Below are 17115 nucleotides of genomic sequence, written 5' to 3'. Positions count from 1 at the left end.
CAGAAAAATAAGAGGCAGAAAATATGAAAATGGTTGCCCAAACTTAGATTTGAGCAAATACATAGAAGAATAGCTTCAATCTAATAAGGAGAAAGAATCTTTCCTGAGAGTGGCCAAAATGAGTGGTTTAATGTCGCAGAGAAAGAAAACACTTTGATGACTTTTCTTAAAGGCAACTTCTCATTTATTTTATTTTTTCGGTTTCCAAAGGGCCTCACACTCAATGCTCATCTTTGGTGCAAGAATTTTGACTTTAAAATAAAAAGCTCAAAGAACACAGTGCTTCAGTTTGGGACACATTATTTTTTCTTTTGAGGAAACTGGAATTTATAAAGAAGGAAAAAAATTCAAATTCAGGTTCAAAGGCAAAGGTTTACAAAGAAAATACACATTCTGTACACAGGGAACTAATTTAATAAGCAGCTTCTCCCTGCTAGCTTGCGATTAAACTAAATTGCCAGCCTAAACTTTTCTGTGCAGAATTTCAAATGTCAACACATTATATTGCAATTCCTCTTAATTTCGCACAAAGAAAATGCAAAATGAATTCATTATGCTGGAGTAAGTGGAAAAAATGATGAGTTTCTCCAGAAGAGTATGCAATGGGGAGAGATTGGGCAAGACGATTATATTGAGATATTTGAATAGCTGGCCATTAGCAAGAGCATCCCCATTACTCTGCTGATAATTATATCTCTTCTGCTATGACTTCCCAGTGGAATAATAGAATGTTCCCAGTGCAGGACATAATGAAAAATACCATTCAGGTGGTATATATATGCCAGGAATAGAATGCAGTATTTCCTTCCCTCCTCGTTTTTGATCGCCTTAGCCCCCATCAGCCCCAACTCGCAGTACCTTGTCACTCTAATGGCGCACACCTACGCAATATATGTTAATATGTGTTTGGTTGTTCTATGCTGTGTACGGGGAGAATAAATGTATCTTGAAAATGGAGATGGCAATGGAACATCATTCTTCCAACATAATTATCTCCTGTGTTTAGAAAGCACGGTGTTTGCTGAGTACATTTTTGTTAGCTATTATGTAAATGACTTTCAAAACGCACTACTGTGGGGAGTGACGGCTTTGGTTGGGATCTTAGAAGAATAAAAGTTTTTTTTTTAAAGAAAAAAAACAACTGCATATTCTTCTAATTAATCCATCATTTTGCAGACACTTTTCATTTTAGCAATCAAATTAAACAAACAGAAAGAGAGAAAGATTGAGATCAAACAATAACAGCCACTTATTTCAATGACATTTTCCCTCCCTTTCTCCTATTTTCTCTCTCTCTTTTTCTTCTCTTTTGAACGATTCATAAAATCTCTCATGTGTTATTGCCACCTTATCATACTGTGGCATTTTTATTGCTATTTACTTTCAGTTTGAGAAAATCTTGCTGGGTACGGTATGTCTTCACAAATTCGTTAATTTTACAGAAAACTCAATTTACATCCCCCACCCTCCTTTGCTGTGCCACTATTGTTTTAAATTCTGGATCCCTGCTTAAGGGTTCATTTTTAAATTATGTAGAAGGGAAGTTCCTCTCAAACCACTTATATTTCCATCCTGTAGAGGGCAGTGAAATGTAACAATGGTTTTACCCTCCATAAGGGTTAAATTGAGAATTGTTCATTTTTCTGAGTGTTGGCACTCACTGGAAATTAGGACAAAGAAATAGCTAAATTACCCAAGGATACCACTTTTTTTCCCTCTATTAAAGTTGTTTTTATGTTTAGAGTCAAAGGGGTATACTTTATTATATGAATGTTTTCTGGTTAAAATATTTACCTGAGAATATAATCAGACTACATAAAGTTGTAATGTGTATGGACAAGTGGCTATGATTCAAACCATATGCAAATGGAGTGTGTGTGTTCATGGTGTCAGTGCAAGGATTCATATTCAATCTTCAGTTAATATCCAACTGTAGTCAGAGAACTGGTTCACAGAATCAATATTAACGGCGATTTAACAAGAATTTAGGACCACTTCCATTGTAGAATGTTTAATTTACATATTCCAGTCATACACAAAAAGTAAAACCACATCTATTTACAATTTACTTGTTTCATCATCAATATAAAACATTACTTAGTAGCTGGGTGTAATGGTGAACATTATCTTTTAAAATTTAATAATTAAATTATTTGTATGTATTTTAGGAAATGTCTAGTTCCAAAGAGAATTTAAACTATTTTAGCTTTTTGGTCTCTAAACTAAACAGCATTTAAATTCAGTATAACACAAAGTACATAGCTGTATATATTATGTGTATATGTATATATGCCATTGGTTGTTAATGACATATGGTCAACATATTGTATATTCTAAATATCCTAGCATTCATAAAGATCTTATTAAGTATGTGAGAGACTTATAGAATACTTTTGTGCTCAATACACAAAGAAAAATGTTGTGATATATCTAAATGCTTTCTCACATCTCAAATCTATATGAGGAAATCAGTGATTCATTGAAACCTATATAGTATACTCTGGCATACATTTGGCAACAATCCCTAATTTGAATAACAACATACGTAACAACACACTTCTATTTAGCTTTGCTCTGGAATGGGCTACCTTAGTTCTCTCTTGTTTTTAGTCTCCTTTCTCTCTCCTAGTGTCTTTTCATTACATTTCCTAACTATTTCCTTTTCTCTTTGAGATGTCAAAACTCCTATGATGAAGGTCTTGACTGTTTGCACGTGAATTCTTCAGTTTCCTCACCATTGCATGTTTTGCTTTTTCTTGCTTATCTTTTTTTTTTTAACTGTTCACGCTGATCCCATTCCAGACTCTCACCTCCTAAGCTTCCTATTGCGTTTTCCAAAGTTTGAATTTACTGAGTTCAACTAGTCCTGGTGCAGGGTGAATTTCCTCACAGCCGGAGGTGCAATGTCTTCTACTTACTAGCAAGATCTCTCCCCCCATGGTTTTCTTTCTTATTCTAGTCGCAGGTTCTTGTATAACCTTTCTAATTTTATTGGTTGAGGATAATCTAATACTGGTTTTCTTAATCATTTGTCTTTATGTATTTTTAACAATTGATTTTTCCCAAGCTGTTGAATCAAAATTTTATGGTGACCTGGAATTAGATATGCTACTGCCCCTCTGAATTCAGTTGTAGCTGTGTCAGCTTAAATTCACATCCTGCTATAAATATTTAGACCCAAGGGAGCTCTCTGCCTCAAGGTTTGCCCTGTGAAATGGGAACCTGCTTGTTCTGTGCACTAGTACAGCTCGGAAATGCAAGGATATTTCTCCCAGGGTAGTCCTCAACCAGTAAGTACGCAAAAGTTTTCACCTCCAGCCTTCAGGAAGTGAAAGTTTGGGCAACATTCTATATGTTGTACAGGTGGTCCCAACCTCTGTGGTCCACAGTAATCATCTCAAAGGCACACACTTAGATTGGCTTTCCCACTTTCCTTGATTAATAGCCCCTGATCCCTGACTCCTACTCTCTGGATCATCTCCTAAATAAACTACTTGCACTAAAGTTCTTGACTCAAAGTAAGATAATCTTCTTAAAATACAAGAAGGATAGCACATGACAATAATATGAGATGGCTGACTTGTTTATATGGCTCTTAATAGAATTCAGATTTCATAAAAGTTTGACTTATTGCCTGGATTGTTTAAGACACATCATATATGGATTTTTCTTCAAGATATACCATGTTCTTGGCCAAAAGAACAATTATCAAAACTTTAAAATATACAAATTGTGTTCTGACCCAAATACAAATATATTAGAAATGACTAAAAAAGTGCTTAGAGAATCCCTAATGTTTGAAAATTTTGAAAAGTCTAAGTTAAAAAAGAAATTAAAAAACATTTTGAAATAATAATAATATTAAAATGAATGAAGATAAAATACCAAAGTTTGTGTGATGCAGTTAAAAGAGTGCTTAGAATAAAACTTGTATCTCCAAATTAGTAGGAAAAATTTCTTCTTCCTCTTTTTTTCTGAAAGTCTGAGTGTAAAAATCATACTATTTCCTTTTTAGATACATGCTAAATTTCAACAGACAAGCCATTGTGGTCCTGGTTTTTCTTCATGGAAATTTTTTTATGATTTTACACCCAGACTTTCAGAAAAAAAGAGGAAGAGGAAATTTTTCATGCTAATTTTTTTTTGAGACCAGCACAACCTTGAAACCATAATCAGACAAAACCACTACAAGAAAAATACATACCAAAAATGGCATATAAGCTTATATTTTCTTAAATATTAGAAAATAGAATGAAATAACATATGAAGAGAGTAACTCATGATCAGGTAAAATTTCTCAAAAGAATTTAAAGTTGATTTAATACTTGAAAATCAATCAATGTAATCAAATACATTAACAAAATAAATTAGAAAATTTATTTGATCATCTCAATATAGGTAGAAAATTATTTGTCAAAATTTAACACATTCATGATGAAAATTCTCATCCAGCTAGGAATAGAAGAAAATTCAAGAATCTGATCAAGAACATTTGCAAATAACTTACACCTAGCATAATACTTAATGGTGAAAACATGTATACATTTCCCCTAATATTTGGAAAAAGGCAAAGATATCCCTTTCATACCTCTATTTAGCATGACAATAGAGGTCCTAATCAGTAAAATAAGAGAGAGGGGTTTATAAGAAGTAAAGCTATCAACAGAGATGATGATTGTTTAGTTTAAAAATCATACATATTCTACCAATCTAACAATGTTTCAGGAAGAAATAGGAATATACAAAAACCAATTGTATTTCTACATATTAGCAGCAAAAAAAGGAAAATAATTTTTAAAAAATCTATGAAAACTTGAAAAACTTAGGACTTATGTAAACAAAATATGTGTACAACCTTTATAATAAAAACTATAAATCATTCTTGAAAGAAATGAAATTAAATAATACTTAAGCAAATGTATAGGTATATCCTGTTACTGTTTTGAAAACTCAATTTTTCTATAATACTGATTCTAACCAAATTCATCAATAGATTCAATGAAATTCCAATCAAAGTCTCAGCACACTTTTTGTAGAAATTAGCAAGTAGATCCTAAAACATAGATGGAAGTGTGAAGAAATGACAGGAATGAAAACAATCTTAAAAAAAACAAATATGATAAATTTCTGTTACCTGATTCAAGGACTTATTGGAAAGTAATGGTAATCAAGACAGTGTGGTATTGGCTTGATACTCAAATAAATCAATGGAATAAAATGAAGAGTACAAAAATTGATCTATTCTTAGGCAATCAAGTGATGTGACATGAATGTCAACGAAATCCAATGCAGAGGAGAAAAAGCAGTGTCATGGTAATTAAGCAGTTAAAATGGAAGAACTGTAAACATCCAAAAATTACATAAAAATATTCTCAATGACATTAGCCATAAAAGAAATAAAAATTAAACCACAACTAGATACCATAATGTATCCACTACAATGGCTAAAATTTAAATGACTCACAATACTAAGAGTTAGTGAAGACATGAACCGATTGAAATTTTCATATTTGGCTCATGAGAGTGTAAAATGGTACAACCATTTTGTGAATTGGTCAGGTGTTTTCCTATGAAGTTAGATACACATTAAGTTTATGATCCAACCATTTCACTTTTAGTCATTTACCTAAGAGAAATAAAAATACATGTACAAAAAGATGTGTACAAGAATGTTCATAGCATCCTTGTTTATAACCACTCCCAACTGGAAAACACAAATATTCATTGACTATAGAATGACTAACTAAATTACAGTATAATCACATAATGGAATATTACTCTGTAATACAAAGGAACAAACTACTGGTACATGCAACAAAATGAAGGAACTTCAAATTGTTATGCTGAAGAGGGAGAAAGGGTAAATTTATGGCAGAGAAACCTAGCAAACATCACTTGAGACAGGCTATCAACAACGATAAGTCAACTGATAGTTCCCCGGATAGGATATCCTGAAAATGGTACTTTACCTCTGTGGCATTCCTCCTCAAAACTCATACCTCTAGTCTAATTATGAGAAAAATATCAGACAAACTCCAGTTGAGAAACATTCTACAAAATATCTTACCACTAATCCTCAAAAATGTCAAAGTCATCAAAAACAGGAAAGTCCTGAGAAACTGTCATAACCAAGAAGCCTAAGAAGACATGATGACTAAATTTAATGGATAGGATCCTAGAACAGCAAAAGGACATTAGGTAAAAACTAAGGAAATCTGAATAAAGAATGGACTTTACTTAATAACAACGTATCAATGTTGGTTCTCTAATTATAACAAATCCACCATAGTAATATGAAAAGTTAATAACAGAGGAAAGTGAGTTTGAGGTATATGGGAAATCTCTATATTGTCTTAAACAATGTTTCTTTAAACCTGACACTGTTGTAAAAAAAAAAGATTATTAAAAAATATTATGATAAACGAAAAAGCCAGAAACATGAATGTACATAGTATATGACTTTATTTATATAAAATTGTAGAATAGACTACACTAATCTGTGATTGAAAGAGGAATCTGAGTAGTGGTTGCCTCTTGGGAAGAGGAGAATAAATTGACTTTCCAGTCAAGAGAACATTCTAGGCTTGAAAAAATCTGTCTCTTGATTGGGGTCAGGATGATACGGATGCGATCATTTTTCAAAACTCATTGAATTGTGCACTTCAAATCTGTTCATTTAATTTTATGTAAAATACACTTTATCTTTTTAATGTAGAAAAAAGTTACTGAGAGATAATAATGAAGTATTCAAAACCTACCTCTATTCTGTCCTCTTCTTTCTGATTTAGTTGTCGTCCATCTAAAATAAGAATGGGCGTTCTTTGCATCTCTTTGCCTTGTGAGATCTTTGTACAAAAGCCACTTGGTAAGTACAAAGGCTCATTGTGACTGTGCAGGATGACTCACTGCCAATTAACTTCTAAATAGGGAACTTTACTCCAAAATCTTACCTCCCATTGTTTCTCGACTTGAATACATGCAGACATTCTTCCCTTCACTTCGCCTATTTTAAATTCTCACAAAGGAATGAGCTCTTTCTATAGTCAGGATAAAATTTTCTCTTTGTTATTATTCCCAAAATCATACTATTTAGGCCAATTTACTTATGTTTTCTTATCACTCTATTTGCTACTCATGTCCTTATAGTTGCTTACATTTTTGTTTATATGAAATAACTGTTGTGTTGAACTTCAAAGCTCTCCTCTTTACATAAATGCTATGGACGCATCTTTCATTTAAAAAATGAAAGGAGAGAAGAGGAGGAAACAGAAATGAAGAGGGAATGTGAGGCAATGTGAAGAAAGAAGATAATTAGGACACTGAAAGGTACAGAGGAAACATGATTCAACCAAGGTCACGTAAACACGCTAATGGAGCCACTAATAAGCTATGTGCATCATGGTATTCATTAATTTAACCATGCTTGTTATTTCCTTTTAAGATTTGTTCTCTTGAATTGGACGCTATGTGGAAACATTAAGGGCATATTAATATAGGCCTATGATAAAGGAATATACAGTGTAAAATTTGAGGATGGTATCTTTTGCAATTTCAATGAATTCCATAATTTAACTTTTCCTCCTCATGATCTATACTTACCTTATTTTATAAATGTGTTTTTGATGTAATATAAAGACTTTTGAGATTCAAAATATCTAAGGTAAGCTACAAATATAGATTAAGTTGTTTGTCATACAATACATACATGGAATAATTTACTGAGAATTAGTATACAGTGACTATAATAAAAATTATTCTGAAAATAATTGCTTCTCTTTATAGATTCCAAATCACATATTGCTATTTCAATGGCAAAATATCACTAAGAACTTTAAATATAATTTTCTGGAGGAGTGCAAAGTGCCATGTAATAAATGGTTTCTGTTAATGGAATGCCCAGCAACTGATAATTTCTTCCATTTATTTTCTCACCAAGGACATAATGAGTGTTCAAGGTATTCATGGAACTGTGCTAAATAATGTTAGCCAAAGGAGAGGGACAGAACTCTTAGCCATGTGGAGATGGCCACACAACAATGGGGACTGAGTTGAAGGAGTGAAAGAGTTTCAGGAAAATGGAGTAATTATCAAGGGCAAAAGAATCATCCTCAGTAAGAAACCAATGAACATTGATCAAGTGCAATGAATAAGCATCAAAATACAAAATGTCCAGTCAAAGAGCACAGGGTAGAGCAAAGCTTCCAAGTATGGGATTGTCATGGAAGAAATGGATCAGTGCAAGACCACCTGAGGGAATTCCATCCAACAAAGGGTGAAGAACTGAAATATGGATAGGCCTCATAAGTGGACTGATGAGATTGATTCATGTCAAAAACCTCCAGCTAGTCATGGAAATGAAGCTAAGGGAACCATTCTGCCAACTATGCCTGCCAAATTGTTGGTGGCAGGGATAGAAAAGCTCAAATACTGTAGAACCCACACAGAATAGTCCACAGTAGATACATTAGCTTTTTCTATGAGATAGAACAAAATTTGAATAAATAATCCCTTAGAAACTTGCCTTCAGACCATTTCTTATATTCATTACCACATAAAGATAAGCCTTCTGATGTTTTTGCCAAATAGTATCTTTGGTCTCAGGCAACATTACTGCATCCTGAGTACGTTTGAATGACCATGGAAAACCTGTTCATAAGATTTGGTTAAAGCTCAGACAAATATTACTAGGTACTGACGAAAGTGTAGCATAAAATAAAAAATCATATACCTTGCTCTAACAATATTATTGGATAAATATTTACCACAGTGCATGAGCATAACATATGATATGTGGCTGAAAGTTCAAGAGATCACAGATAGTAAGGAGACACGCGAAAAAGAAGCCAAGATGTAGTGGAAAGTGCAAGGGAAAAAGCCAATTAACAGACTTAATCCTAAAACATAACAACTTTAAATAAGAGATGGGGGAGGCAAGAGGAAGACATTCCTAATAAGAAAAACAGCATAAACGGAGGCTTATAGTCTAAAATAAGGATATTCCAAATGTGGACTCTCGGGAGGTCTGAGAGTAGACCTCACTGATCTGCCGTAGAATGTTTTTATTGGGAAATAGGAAGGAAAAATAATATGATCCAGGTATTATTCTAAGTCCACTTTATAGCTAAGGAAACTGAGATGCAAAGAGTTTAAATAACTTGCCCAAGGTTGTGTAGCTAGCAAATAGTAGAGCTTAGAATTTAACACAGACAAACTGGCTCCCAAATTCATCTCTTAACCGCTGTCTTATGCCAAATCTCAACCTTAGATGAGTAGAGTTTCAAGTTCACAGTCTACCTTTAACAAGTTTTCCTGATCAATATGAATATGGTAGAAATTACTTGTGACCAAATAAGTGAATATCCTTTCTGTGAAAAACCTTACTTATCCTCTCAGCCTGTCTGGTGTACTCTGAAATAGGGATCAAGCAAAAGTGAATGTTCTGAAACAGCAAAAAGGTAAACTCAACCCTTCTCATTGCCCCAGGGCCAAGAATCCACCCCAACAGTGTACATGAGCCTTGCTCAAGCACTCACCTGAAAATGGCAGAGATCGTTGTCTCATTAGCTATTACCAAGTTGTAGTCATAAGGATGGTAATGGCCAATGAGGAACTTCCCTTCAGATAATCTTAACTTACATTTTAAACAGGAAAATTCAAAGAAACAAGAAAATAAACATGACTCTATTATTATTGTCACATTGATTTAGCTCTAAAAGCTTTGGCATTAACACTCATAAAAGTATTTAATTCATCCCACAAATTGTATCAGGTGATTTGTCATGCAGGGAATTCACGTGCAAAGAAGAGGTGTCAAATCAACTCAAGCTGCCTAGGAGAACCTTTAAGTGTAATTTCTTCTGGGTTTCTATTGGGGTATTTAACCTGCTTTGGGAAAATGCCACTCATACTTATTAGTTCATTCTTTCTTGCCAGAGTCTCCAGTTAATGCCCCAGCAGGGATTGCACCACGAGCCCCATTTTCAAGGGCTTTCTAACTCACTCATAAAATTGGATCTGGGCACAAGCTTGTCCCATTTGTGGTGCACTTTCTAGCTTGTTTGTTATAACCAGATGTATTTAAATTTTGTTCAGCTCCTTTTGAAGGTGGAAGGAAAATGACATTTTCTGCTTTTCAGATGAATTTTGGCAATGCTGGGAATCTAAAGGGAGTCTGATTTTAAAATTAAACATGAACTTTTAGATTCTATTAGGCCTATACTTTTGATCTGGGGCCACTGCCTATGGGTGTTTCTATTAACAAGCAAACAGAAAATAAAACCCAGTGGAAATCATCCAGTTAAAAAGGAGCTGATAATTCAGTTCCATCCCAGGCCTTGTGCTAATAGTCAGCCAATTGTGGAATGCCTTGACCTCTGTGGGAGATGCATTCTGGCTCTGTAGAACATCAGATTGGGAGTTTGGGCCCAGATACAATTTTGGTTAGAAATTGAGAGGCAGGCATAATGAGAAGAGGAACTTTTGATGATGAAAGAAATATATAGGAGGAAAAAAAACAAATTAGTTTCAACCAACAGATACGTTTGAGAGCCCACTATGTGTTCAAAAAGCTGACTAGAGCTTCTTCAGAGAGTGGGCATAAATATTGTGTAAGATGTAAACAATGCAAACAATGAATGCAAACCTGAGAAAGATGGCTGGAAACCAGGATGTGTCAATAGGTGCTATAGACAAGTGTCCAGGGACAGCAGGCCTCGCTTCATCATGGAAAACATGCCTGAGGGAGGCTCCCTGACATCATTCTTTCTTTAGCAAGGGGAACTTGAACTAGCCTCGAGAGGGTTTGGCAAGGAAAGGAAGGGGAACTGCATGAGGAGAGACACAGAGTGGGGATGAAGTAACCACTTGTAGAGGATCACATTGGCAAGACCAGACAGACTAGATTGTGGAGCACCTTATACGCCAGAATAAAGCTTATTGCTTGTCTATTTTTAAAAGGACTTAGAAAGTTAATGAGGGCTTTTTGAAAGGAAGGCCACTTAAAATGATACTTTAGAAAACTGATCTGGCTGTAGTAACTAGAAAGAATAGAATTTAAGCCTGGAGAAAGAGAGGCAGAAAAGTACTTTAATTAATAGGGATCTAAACTTTTGTGGTTATCAGAAGAAGAAAAGTAGCTTGAACCCTGTGTCTTATTTTGTGCAAGGAATGGGAGGAAGGATAGAGAGATAAGAGGTGAGATATAAAACGCTGAGGAACATGATGCCTTAAAGACCTGGCTTCAGGTTGAGGCTCTTTTGTCTTGAACCTCACAGGGTGGGCCTTTCTTGCATGGCAGCCTCAGCGTAGGCATCAAAGGTAGGGGCAGGGTATACCTCTTCATTCTTGCCTGTGTTTTGAAGAAGAGGTAAACTGAAAGATTACCTCCTAAAGAATCAAGCAATCTATGGTGTGGCAGAGTTGACTGCTTAATTTCCACTCTCTTCTTTTTCTTTACTGTGAATGAGCTCAGGGTAAAGAAAAAGCAAAAACAGTAAAAACAACAGCATCAACATTAACAACCCATTTTTCTAAGTTTCTTTGCTAATAAAGAGGCCAGTGAGATTTATTTTTTCCAACTTTATTGAGGTATAATTGACAAAATGTATATATTTAAAGTGTACTTGGGATAATTTGATATATATGTATATATACACATTGTCAAAATGATTACCATAATCAAGTTCGTTAACACATCCAGTGAGGTTTAAATGGGAACTATTTAGTAAGACATTCAGAAAAGCTCTTTAAAAGGAATAGCCTTCCAGGGCTGGCCCAGTGGCACAGCAATTAAGTGCACACGTTCCACTTCTTGGCGGCCTGGGGTTCTCCAGTTCAGATCCCAGTTGCGGACATGGCACTTCTTGGTATGCCATGCTGTGGTAGGCATCCAACATATAAAGCAGAGGAAGATGGGAATGGATGTTACTTCAGGGCCAGTCTTCTTCAGCAAAAAGAGGAGGATTGGCAGCAGTTAGCTCAGGGCTAATCTTCTTCAGAAAAAAAAAAAAAGAGGAATTGACTTCCTTGAAAGCAGATGATCCTTTCCTCACACGTGCTTCTTCCTGATTGCTGTCTGGAACACAGATATGATGGCTGGAGATCCAGCAGCAATGTTATGCCAACAAAGAAAATTGAAAATGGAAGCCAGGCATAGGATGGCAAAGCAGAAAGATGGAAGGTGCCTTCCAAACTGAAAACCTACCATACCAGCCCTGTGCTACTGACCTCTGGACTTTATGTGAAATTCTCCCTCAGGGAAAATAAAATCTTTACTGTTATTTTAAGTTATTGCCAACATCTCAATGCATTCTTAATGGACACGTTGAGGAAGCAACATTCATTAAGCATAGTAATCTTAGAGATGTATAACTTTTCTTGATTATATTTTCTGTGATTAAGAACTGATTAGAAATAGGTTAAATATGCTAAAGTAAAAATGATTTTGTCCCCATAACTTATAAAAAATAAGTATTCAGGAAATATTTGCTGAATCAATCTGTAGATGGGTGAATAAATTAATAAATTTATCATTTAGTCTCTCCCGGTATGATTAACTTCATCCTTCTAATCCCTGACGTTTAGCGTTGGCACTCTTGCATCTAATCTCTATCTGATGGCAAAGAAAGAGAAAGACTCACATTAACCAAATATTATTTATTTTTAATTGGGAGGTTTAATTTGTTGGATATAATCATGTTAAGAGATCTTGGAGATTTGTAAATAAAAATTAATGCCTAGAAAGTCTAGGCAAGAACTAATATACTAAATATTTAAAGAATATGTACAAATCCATAAGAGAAAGACTTTTAACAAATAGGAAAAAATGAAAGAACTTGAATAGTGAGGTCACAGAAAAAGAAATGGCTTTAAACATATAGAATGGTGTTCAGACTCATACATCATTAAACATCAGAAAAACAGAAAAATAATTACCTTCAACGTTCAACATTCAGAATAACAAATATCAAAAAGTTAGTCTGAAGGTTGAGAAACATGTGATCTTATTTATGTTGGTAGAAGTACAATTTGGTATAACCAATTTATTGGGCAATTCATCTACCAATATTGAAAATAGATATACCCATTGACCTTGTAATTCTATTCAAAGGACTTTACTATATTACTATACTTGCACATAGGCACAGAGATGTGTATGTAATAATATTTGTTATCAATGGCAAAATAAAATAAAAGAAAAGAACATGAAATATCCTATATTTCCACTGAGGAGATCCCTATAGTTATCTGTTTTTCATAATAGGAATATTTTATTTACATAACGAAGGCTAAGAAGACTAAAAAGAGTGGATCTTTATGTGCTAAGACAGAAGGATCCACAAGAGACGTTAACAAAGGAAAACAATAAGCAGATATTGTGTAGACATGCCTATATGTTTATATGCTTTTAGTGCATAAAACAATCATATTGGTTAGTGTTTTTCCCCTTCCTAAGATCACAAACTGAAATCTTACCCTTGAGCGAGTTATTCAGTAAATTCTGTCAATTAGAAGAGGGTGTTAAAATGGTAAAATGCAACTTACCCCCACTAGTAGAGAAGGAAATTAAAGTTATCTTTTACACTGGCACCATTCTATCACTTTCCTATGGGCCCATTGCAAAGCAATATTTAATACCTGAGCTGGGAATTTAGTCCACAAGTAGGTCCTAGTAATATGAGAAAGCAAGCTCTAGTTACTCTGATGAATACTTTATCTGGTTCATTGGAAAATTAAATTCTCCTTGCCCTTGGGCTGATCGGATCAGACCCATGAGAGGTTGTGTATCTTCTTCAGCCAAAACACCAGCAAGGTTATTGGTCATTAAATAATCTACCCTGTAGTCCAACATTGTTATTTGATTTAAAGATTTCCTACAGTAGTGAATCTCACAGACCTATTATCACTATATTTAAGGTTATTGCCTTTAATTTATTTCAGATTTGCCAGCCCTTCTGCATTGCCCCTAGTATCTTATTTTCCTGCTGTACCAAAGTACAATAGAATTATCTTTCCTTCTGTGCTGTCAGTTTGCTTGTGTTACTTTGCTAGAGTGCTAGTGGCTCCATATTTCATTACCTTAAATGTTCTCTCACCCTGTCCCAAGTTTCCTTATTTTAGTCCAGGATATCTATCTTTTGGAAGATAAGTTTAAGGTTCAGTTGTGGACCTACTCCAGGTTAAATATTTCATGACAATGACAAATATCTACCATGAGGGGTGACCTTGAAAATGACTGACATTTTAATTTTCCTTGGATGTGACCCAAAATGCCAAAAGGCACAAATATGAGCTGGACGTTTCATACAACTATTGAAAAACTTTTATTGTTTTTTTAATAAACATATGTCCAAGCGATAAAATAGCCTAGTAGGGGAGAGAGAAGGAGAAAAAACCAAAAAAAAAAAAGGCTTTGGAATGAGGCAGAACTGGTTTTGAAACCTAGGACTGCTACTACCCAATTGCATTAGCTTGGAGAAGTTACATAAACTTTATGAGCTTTAGTTTTCTTTATAAAATAATTATAATGAGGCATACTCACCAAGTTCTTCAACTTAGCACTTAAAAGATATTCACTAAATTTAGATCTTATTATTTAAATAGAGAGTCAACAATTGTAAGAAATAGTTGAGAAAACTGTACTATATTAACTATATAAATAATAAAGATTTTGGAAATGATCCTGTATTAATTAATTGAAAAAATACGGATATAACTTTATCATATATTTGTTCTAACATCACCTTACGTATTTCAAAGATAATTTGGGTACATAGACATGGTTTAAGTGGAAAAAAAAAGAACACTTGACCTTCTGAATAAACCATATGGTAGAAGAAGGAACATTAGTAGTATTTAAAGCTAGAATCTTGTTTGGCTCAACCATTGAGCAAGTAAGAAAGCTTCTGTTTTCTCACCTGTTAAATTGAAATGTTGAAGAAGAAGTCCCCTTAGGCTCTTTGTAGTTTCATTTTTCTATAATTTAATGATATGTGGCTTTTCCCTGCTCTGGTGCCCTCTTCTTTTTTGCTAGCAGGTACTTCTCAATTCTTCCTTTGTTGGTACGTCGATGGATATAACCAGTTCTCTTCATCTATACTTGGGCAACCTCTATGTTTCCACTCCCTTAGCTAAATTATGAAGTTTCTTCTTAGCTCCTGATCTGTAGCTTTGTGAAGGAGGGTCTGAGTCAGTGGTGTGCTGGTAAATGTTTAACAACAAGGTTTCCACCGAAAAGGAGAGGAAGAGATAGAGAAACCTGATTTGTAGCATTTGCCAATGTGGTGTAAATACTCCCACCATGGGTTACTTCAATCTATCAATGTGATGTTTCTGAAGGTAGAGTTGGAAGGGACAGGCATTAGCACACCATTGTATAGTATTCCCACACATAGATGCAATTAACGTAAGAGCATAGATAACACAATATATAATAAAGTAATTAGAAAGTGATACATTTTGATTGTTTATTACCCCTGTTTTTAGTATAGTTTATATGATTGTAAATTAATATAATTTAATTTTCAATAATGGTAGCGTTCAAAAATCAACTTGCAAAATTCCTGAAAATTTGACAATCGGTTCTTTTGAGCTGGTATGAGCTGACCTAACCACATCACTGGCACTTAGTTCTGAAGTTTAATTCAAAACAAATCCTGCCATTAGAAGATGCACAATGTCATACCTTCCAGTTACTGGGACTTTGAAGGGCTGGCTGAGATTCCAGAGGTTATGCTTCCTAACTCCAGGGAAGAAAAGAGAATTGGTAAATTACATAGTTTTGTGTCAAATATTTTCAATGATGTTCATGCTAGATATTATTGATGAGTATTTTAATACATAATATCTATAAATATATACATCTAAATTTATAGGTGGTTTTATGGAATTTTTTAATTTTCTTATTGCCCATATATTTTAATCCCTTGGGAAGCTACAAAGCAAAGAGTTATAGAATTGATAGCTATCTATCAGTGAAGTAGAAATATTGATATGTATTCCCAAAAGTAACTGGTAACGGTTAAAAGGAATTATAATTTTTTCAAGTCCCTATGAACTGTCAGGAAAATTATTGCAATTAGGACAATGGCCAGGATTATCAAGTTCTGTGTGATAAATTATTTGGTATCAATGCCTAATTCTAAGGGCATTCCCTTACCTGTAATAAAAAATCTGTACAGGTACAGATAGGCATTTTGAAGAACAAAACAAACTATAAAGCATTCAAACTCTGTGGCAGATATAAAGGCAAGAATAAAATTAAGATATAATTTGCATCTCAGTAGTAGGTAAAAAGTAATGTTGGTCTAAAGCAAATAAAAGGAATAATACCATTATGTTAAAAGTTGATTTTGGCAAAACATTTAAATGGATCCATAGTTGGTTTGATAAAATCGATGATATATTTCTCAAAGTTTCTTCATAAATGAAATTGAGAGATTCTCCAGTGGTTGTACTCTTTCCAAAGAAGAAAGAACCCAGGTTAATGTAGATAAAAATGTAATGAGCAGCAATGGGGGAAGTGTTGCTGATCTGACAAAAGCAACAGATCTGGTTAACAGAACATGGCATCTCTAGGAGCAAGATAAACACTCTACTAAAAAGGTTATTTCACAATTTATATAAATAATCAAGAATGTATAGTCAGGAAGCTAAGGGCAGCTACCCAACCAAAAAAAAAATTATAATTCTGTCAATTTCTGAGTTTACCTTTGTTGTCAGGCTTAGAATCTATTGATTGAGAGGGAGACTAGATTCCTAGGAGAAAGGACATTGTAATACAACAGCAAATGTACGTCATAATGATTCTCTCAGTTCTTACCAAAAAAGATCTATGGCCATTTACACAAGTAACTATTACCTGATGGAAAGGATAAATGCAAATATTTTTGAGACTGTTGATCATAAGATATGATCTGTCATCTATACCCAGACACTGAAATTGTCATCATGCCCTCATTGCACTATCATAGTCTGGTTGAAAGGGGGCCAGGTAATAAATAGAATACTGGACAAGGTTTAGCTCACAGGGAGTCCGTTGGGTCCATGGACCCACCAATGGTTATATCTCTGGTCCTCAAATGCATACTTGAAATGTACTTGGTTGTTGGAAGAAGA

At 34.3% G+C, this 17115-nt stretch overlaps 1 long non-coding RNA gene across 2 annotated transcripts in view; it reads right to left on the bottom strand.

Moving 5' to 3' along the window:
• The window catches only part of LOC139084541 (uncharacterized), a 54177-nt gene extending 47296 nt beyond the window's left edge, over positions 1–6881 (bottom strand). For both annotated transcript variants that reach the window (XR_011541997.1, XR_011541996.1), the window contains exon 1: positions 6759–6881. This is a non-coding gene — a long non-coding RNA (uncharacterized lncRNA). The remainder of the gene's footprint in view (positions 1–6758) is intronic.
• Between the last annotated feature and the right edge of the window lie 10234 nt (positions 6882–17115).

The sequence above is a fragment of the Equus przewalskii genome, chromosome 7, assembly GCF_037783145.1.
Source record: "Equus przewalskii isolate Varuska chromosome 7, EquPr2, whole genome shotgun sequence".
Lineage (NCBI taxonomy): Eukaryota > Metazoa > Chordata > Mammalia > Perissodactyla > Equidae > Equus > Equus przewalskii.
Note: the sequence above shows the minus strand (reverse complement) of the source record. Positions and strands in the feature narration are given on the sequence as shown.